A 7,485-nucleotide genomic window follows, 5' to 3' on the forward strand; every position below is an offset into this window, starting at 1 on the left:
AACATGTTCAAGTACTCATCCACTTGGGCGGGGGAAGGGGGAAGGAGAGAGAATGGGGAGATCATAACCAAGTATTTTATATTAAAGATCAAACGAAAATTGGCACTAACTGAAATCGACTGACATCTCATTTCAGTTTGGGCAACATCAGCAAAACAGTGTGCAGCAGTGTTTTTTACTTGGATATCTGCATGTATAAATACTTTTAACTACATTTGCATGCATGAGTAAGACTATTTGGATCAAAAAACAGATAAAACATTTTAAAACTCCAAACAGCAGAACGGCAACAAAGAGTTTCAAGCCCGATTTTGATCATGCTTTTTACAAGTCACCATTAAAACCACCCTGCGTTTCTTACATAAGACCAAGCCTGGCTATTTGTCAGGAGAAAGTAAGGTTTTATGCATAAAACTTGAACTTCACCTTTGAGTTGTTCAAATGCGAACCTGTGAATTTCTCCCTTCACATTCACCCACAGACACCCAGAGGAGTTAGATGACTCCCACACACATTCCAAATAACCTCTGTTGCCTAACACCTCCATCTCTTAAAATTTAGTTTTTTGATATCCTGGATAAATCTGGCAGAAAAAGTAACACTTGCTGGGAACACTTAAGACGTGTCTCCACAGGCAAAATAATTTAGGGTGTGAATTTGAAGTGCACTGCCTATTCCACCCGAACTTGCTTTGTGGACACACCTTTTTTACTCTAAAAACTCTAAAATAGCCACAGGTTCTTCAGCTCAATCCACACACACAAAAGCAACCTACGCTCCGTACTGCAAAAACCCTGCCACACCACAATTAAGCAGTTCAATAGCTATCCCATACTTCTTTCCCTGTGTAGGCAAAAAGCCTAAACTTTGAAAGACATTACGCTTCCATGTATGTAGAATTTATTGTGGAAGTCTGGCAAATTTTGGAGCTGAACTGGTATTTGCCAATTGTCTGAAAAATTCCAAGATGAGCTTCAAGTGATGAAAGCAACCATAAGAGTTGTTCACACAACTCTCATGTTAAAGCCTTCAAAATAACTGGGTCTAACGTATGGCATTCCTATTCTATAAGGTATATGGGGATTAATCCATCTGCACATTAGATTAAATATTGCTTATAAAGGGGAAAAAACAGAGAGACTACTTTTCCAGAAGCTTGATTTAATGGAGAAAATTAATGAGAAACAGTTTATCTTAAAAACAAAGTAAAAAAACCAAGCCAAAACAGAAAAAAAACCCCAACAAACCCAAAAAAACTCTACTACCCTCCAGTGAAAACACTCAGCTCCCTTAGGCTTTGGAAGAGAATTACAAATAGTAAGGCTTTGGGACCAATTATGTCTCCCAGTTTCAAAGCAAGGATTAAACACCGGTAACAGCATTCAAAAAAAAAAAAAAGGTTGTTTTATTCTTAAAATTCTCTTCTTCCAATAGTTAAACAGTGGCTTTAACTTTGCAGCAAATACATTAGTAAAAAATACTCACTAGAAACATGGCACAGAGTAGTGGACATGTAGCTGGAAGAAGTTGTCACAAAGGACAGATTTTATGCTGTCCCTGGTTATAAATTGTATAATTAAAAAAGAGACGACAATAACTTAATGACTTTAATCCATTTGCGATGGTATAGTTTGGCAGGTAAATCAAGCGGCTGTAATGCAAATCTGCCTGATTTCTGGCAGAAGCAGCAAACTGAGTTCCATCTCTAGAATTTTTTATCTTACTAGTAAAAAAATGAAATCAGGCAACTACACACCAAAAATATAAAGCTTGCCAGATCCACTCACGCTAAGAAACATGGAAACTAGCTCACGTTAAAAAAAAAAAATAAAAATTATATATGAATTTGTGAGCTTTGAGTTTCCTTCCTTTCAAATACTTTGTTTCTTTAAATTACATCTGATGGCTTTGGGATTTAAACCGAACACGCAGGCTGTGAAAAAGAGAATGCATGGCAGGAAAAACTGAAGCAAGCACGTAAAAGGCAGAATGGGAAGGAGCCAGATACAACAAAAATTGACAAGGGAAATAGGCCCGGTTCTAGATTGCAAAAATCATTTCAAAGTATAAAGAAATCATACCCTCCTGTAAAGATTTATTTTCAGTTCACATCTTAGAAATCCCAGGATGTGGACTGCAATTTGTACTACTTTGCTTGCATAATTACACATACAACGTCATTTAAGCAGGCACCATATGCCTATATAAAAAAAGAAAACCAATAGCAAATTCCGAAGTTGTTCTGCAATTGCATATCAAGGAAGTCTTTATTTGCACACAGTAGGGTGTCAGTTTTACCTCATTTGTTAATGAAATCGTATATAGCCAAATCAGAAGCTTTGGAAGCACTACATCACATTTTCAAGCAAATGACAATACTGAACTGATCCAGCCACATCATTACATTGTTATTTTTATCCACAGCTTTCAGAACATGCACAGTATCTAGCTAAATTTCCAAATTGCCTTCTCACCTCAAAAGTACTACTGATTTTACCATTAGAAAAGAAGCATAGTATGCATTAGAAATCTTCCCAAGACAAGAGTATTTTTCACAAACTGAGCAGAGAGAGGCACAACTCCTGAAAAATCCTGTATGCAGACTTCAGCCAGGTAGCCAAAAGATTCCTAAAATAAGGGCCTGACCCACATTAATCTGGGGTGGGGGGTGTGTTTGTTTACAACTTTTCTGGTCACAGCAGGGACATTAACAGACATCCTCTTCTCTCCCAATATTGTTTTAAGTGGCAAGCAATTTACAAGTCTGTGGTTAAGTAATTAGTTATATATTTAAGAATTACTTTCTTTTTTACTATTTTTAAAAGAAGCTTCATTTGTCAATATTATATGCCAATTACACTTTTCACTCTTCTTCTTAAGAGTTGCCTCTACCCATGTTTACTGGTATTACTTTATCTCTTTAATTCAGAATACATTTTCTGACTATAACATTGGAGGTAGTTTCCTCACTTTCACCGAGGATCCAGACCTCAAGTCCACAGTCTGACACATCCCAGTGGAAATCTAGGTGCACAACTCGAAAAAGCCTGTAACAAATCAAACTACTTACTATTACCAGTTACAGAAAGCAGCATTGTCAGCACCGTGTTTTAGAAAACTTCACTGTTTCTTGCTACTCCCTCCTCCAACAAATTTCACTCTCTAGTTTCACCTCATCTGCAAATAGACATACACAGCATCATCCCGAAGTCTTTAACTGATCTCTGTGAGAACAGATATAACACCTACTCAGTAATTCTGTGGATTGTTTTCCCTTTAATCTTTAGCTCAACAAAACTCTTGGGCATATACTCAGAGCTCAACAAAACAAACCCAAGCACTCTGCTAACTTGTAACCAACGTTTTTGTCCTTCCCCTGTGGAACACCTCTCCCTGTTTTGCATCCATTTTATACAAGGTTTTTCTTTGTCTCACCTTTCTTCTTCCCAGACATAGCTGCTTAACTGAAGTCATCACATAAACTAAGTCAGTACTGGAGCAACTCATCCATTTAAAGATCGACTTAGCCATTCTAGAACAGTTGTACAAGTCATAAACATATATCTATAGATGTATCTATACATTTAGCATCTATGTATGGATAAATTTATACATACAGACAGGATAGATGCTGTCTTCAATCAGACACCACTTCAATGGGCCCAGCACTGCTCTCCACGGATCTTGCTGATAGCATGAACAGAAGGTCGGTAGCAGCTTTAACATTAAAATAAACCCCCCGTTACTGTCCTGCAGCTTCTGTTAGCAGGAGTCTTGTTTCCGAATCTAAGTATTATTCAAACACCTCATCAAATCATTAAGAATTATATTTACAGTATGTAGTCCATTTCCTCCACTTTTTTTTGTCAATCTGGTAAACTGAATTCTGCTTGGATAGGTAATTCTGTAAAGGTGACCTACTTGAGTCAGTAAACTTCCTTGCTTAGCAAAGGCCAGGTCCTGTTCCTGAGGTTTTCAGCATCCCTGCTGGGAAAATCTTTGTTCCCCCTTTAAGTTTCACAGCTACTTCTCCTCAAGTCAGCTAAGATGCATCTAAAAGCGCTAATGTAGAGTTACAGAACTTTCAGTTTACAGTCAACACTAAAGTTCCCTACAGCATTTTTGCTCAAATACAACGTAAAGCAAACGTTTATTAAATATGCCTTCTGTCAGTATTGCAGCCATTTTTAAAAAATAACTCTCGCCATTCAGTCACATGAATGTAGTACTGTCATCTGAAATTGTTGTTCAATTTTAACATTATAGCCGTGAACTTATTAAAATGTATACATGATATATACAGCTAAAGAAGCAGGATCTTTTTGTGAATGGTGACAAGAACAGATTTTATTGACTAATTTCGAGAGGAATTTTAGAGCCCGCCAACTTTTCTGGGAATGTTGTTGGAGTACACTAGATGTAGCTTATTCTGACATAAGCCGCTTTACAGAAAGTGGCAGTTAGCTTGCGCTCTCTCTCTATATAATACAGTTAGTGCATTCAATAATGCCCTACAAAAATTCCCTTTTCGCTAAGTCAAAGTTTCTTTGCAGGTAAGCAGAAGCGCAGGAATATATTTACATTTCGCCTATGAATGTTGCAATGCTACAGAACAAACAAAAATCCATTTGAATGTGTATCTATCTTCAACGAAATCACTGTATTTCAGTTTGTTGGCAATTCTAACAAGAGAGGAAAAAAATACACCAAGGAAAAAAGAAAAACTGAGCTTGAATTTCAAGTCTCCGGCCTAAGTTTACACACTACCGCTTTAGCTCATTTTAAACTGAGCAAAGAAATTTTATGACCTTTTGATGACATGGATTCTCAGTGCCCATCACTTTTCAGGGTGAAATGACATATTAAAAAAGAAAATCTAAAAAAAATTAATTTTTTCCCCCCCAATTTTTGTCCTAAATTAGAATCTTGAATTCTTCCAAAGTTCCAGACAAAAATAGCTGTTGGCATCTCATGGAACATTTTACCATCACAGATATCTCCACAGGTTGTTTAATTTTGTTACTTTCATTCCTCATGTAGACAGAAGGGGGGGGGGGGGGGGGGGGAGAAGTATTTTTCCTCTTTTTTTTTTTTTTTTTTTGGTAAAGGAAACTCCACAACAAGAAGTGTAACATTTTTGGTGTACCAATCTTAAAGCCAGTACTTGAAAAAGCACTAGGTCTCGAAGTTAAAAAACACTCGACACATCGCACAAAACTTTTGAGTCGTCTCTCCTAAAATACTGAAAGCCTGCTTTCTGAAAGCCTCTGTAGATCTTAAATATTCACATTTTCATGATCTAAAGTGAGAGTAGTTACAGTACACTGTGTACAAGTAATACTCACCCTTCTGAAGATGCTTTATTGTTACCACAAATAAACATTCCCCGGACTCTCAATTTGATATAGACACTAGGGACAAACAAAGAATGACCTTTTAATTTTTAGAAATCAGCTAAAGAATCTCAATGCGCCAGCCCCTAAAAAAAGATGAACTATCTATCAGGAAATCCCAGTTTAGACGTTAAGATGACACTAAAAACGCTGGTAAAACTCTTCACTGAAATCTGTATGAGTAAGAACCAAACTTGCAACCGTAGCTTCAGCTATTGCTAGACTTCAATGAAGACAAACCTATCCTGCAACAATTAAACAACCTTGTTCAAACTGTTACATGCTTCTTATTAGAGAGACCAAGAATCTGAACTTCCAGCTCCTTAGTTAAAAAAACAAAATAAACTTTTCTCTAGCTCCAATGAAATAAGGATAGCGCTTTGTAAGTTGGAAATAAGTATCTTGAGTAATGTACAAGTTTATTATCCCATTCCTGCCGCATCTATGCACAGAGGGCTTTTCTTTTGTCTGCCAACAACGATTTCTGATTCCCCGTGAATACCTGTTAACGTCAAACACAGACGCGTGATGCCACAACGCGCCGATCTCTTCTTCATCGTTATCCGATCGCACATTTGTTGCTCGGGGACAGCTCTGCCCAGTACCCTCCTCCTTCGCACCTCCCCAGACAGCCTGGTTTTAGGGAGCGCCCTGCATACCCCTGCTCGGCGACATCAGATCCAAAAAAACCCCAGGATTTCCAGCTCCCTAGGAACTTTCTCGCGGCGCTCGGGAAGATCAGGATGGCGGGCTGCCCTTAATCATTCGCAAGTTCGCCGGAGCCACCGCCGGACTCATTCACCCCCTCGCCTTTCTTAAACTCCCTCCCTGAACCGGGAACCCTCCGAGGCCGGGAGCCGCTCCCCCCCCCCCCCCGCCTCCCCAGCCCCGTTTCCAGGGGGCGGGCGGGCGGCCCGGGGCGCGCTCAGCCTCCCCGCCCGGCTCGCCCCGCCGAGCGCCAGCTTCCGGGAGCGGTGAGCACCCGAGCCCGGCGCGGAGCCGTCCGAACCTCCCGGAGCCCTGCCCCGGTGGGGGAGAGCTTTGTGCCGCTCTGCCCACCGGCCGAACCGGGGGGTTTCTCCCGGCGCCTGCCCGGCGAGCGTTAGGCGTAGGCACACCTCCCCTCTGCCCCCTCGGCTAAACTGTGCCCGAGGCGGCCGCCGCACGCAGTCGGTAGGGACGGGGAGGAGGGGGAAGGAAACCGCCGCGGGTCTTCCCCGCTCTCCCCCCCCGCCCCCCACCCTGGGAGGGAGGGGGACGACGAGCTCGCCCGCAGTCCGGGGTTGCGCTGCGCCGGGCGGGGGTCGGAAGGGGAACCGCCGGTCGGGCTGGACGGAGCCAACTTAGACAAAGGGCACTTCAGACTCCATGTCTCTCCCCTCCAGCTGTCACCGGCCGGGAGCGCGCGTGTCTCGCCGCCGGCGCCCGCCCCCCCCAGCCCGCCGCCGGGCGCCCGCCCCCCGCCGCGCCCGCGGGAAGGGGCCGGGAGGCGGCTGCCCCCCGGGAGCCGTTCCCCCCCGCCGCCCCCTCCCCTCCTCCCGCGCTCTCCTCCCCTCCCCCATTACAAAGACAGCCGGTTATAAATAGCCGCCGCCGGCGCCGCGAGCCCGCGAGGGGTCGCTCGCTCACTCACCCGGCCCCCCGCCCCGGCCTCTCGCCGCTGCCGCCCCGCCGCCGCCGCCGCCGCCAGCTCCGCGCCGCGCCGCGCCGCCCGCCCGCTCTCCCTCCCCTCAGCCTCCGGCTGCCGGATTCACCCTCCCGGACCGAGCGCCAAACGCGGCGGCCCAATCGGCATCGCGCTCATTGGCGAGCGCCGAGCGCCGCCTCGATTGGATGGCCGCGGACGGGGCCCGCCGCGCCAATCAGACGCGGCGAGGGGCGGGGCGAGGGGCGGGAGCTCGCGCCCCACGTGCGGGGGGGGGAGGGAGGGGTGGGAGAGCTCTTTGTTCTCGCGCTGCCCGCGGGGGACCGGGGGCTTCGCGCTTCCCTCTCCCGCCTCCCCGGCCCCGGCCCCTTCCGTGCCCCGGCTCCCCCCTCACCCGAGCGGGGCCGGGGCCGGGGCACGCCGGGCCGGGGAGGCTTGAAACTCTCC

At 44.9% G+C, this 7,485-nt stretch overlaps 1 protein-coding gene across 1 annotated transcript in view; it reads right to left on the minus strand.

Moving 5' to 3' along the window:
* Nucleotides 1-7,036, minus strand: part of EZH2 (enhancer of zeste 2 polycomb repressive complex 2 subunit) — a 50,731-nt gene extending 43,695 nt beyond the window's left edge. Inside the window, exon 1 of the mRNA XM_059818266.1 lies at nucleotides 7,027-7,036. The gene's annotated coding sequence lies outside the window, so the exon portion shown is untranslated. The remainder of the gene's footprint in view (nucleotides 1-7,026) is intronic.
* Between the last annotated feature and the right edge of the window lie 449 nt (nucleotides 7,037-7,485).

This window comes from Gavia stellata, chromosome 6 (genome assembly GCF_030936135.1).
Source record: "Gavia stellata isolate bGavSte3 chromosome 6, bGavSte3.hap2, whole genome shotgun sequence".
Classification (NCBI taxonomy): Eukaryota; Metazoa; Chordata; class Aves; order Gaviiformes; family Gaviidae; genus Gavia; species Gavia stellata.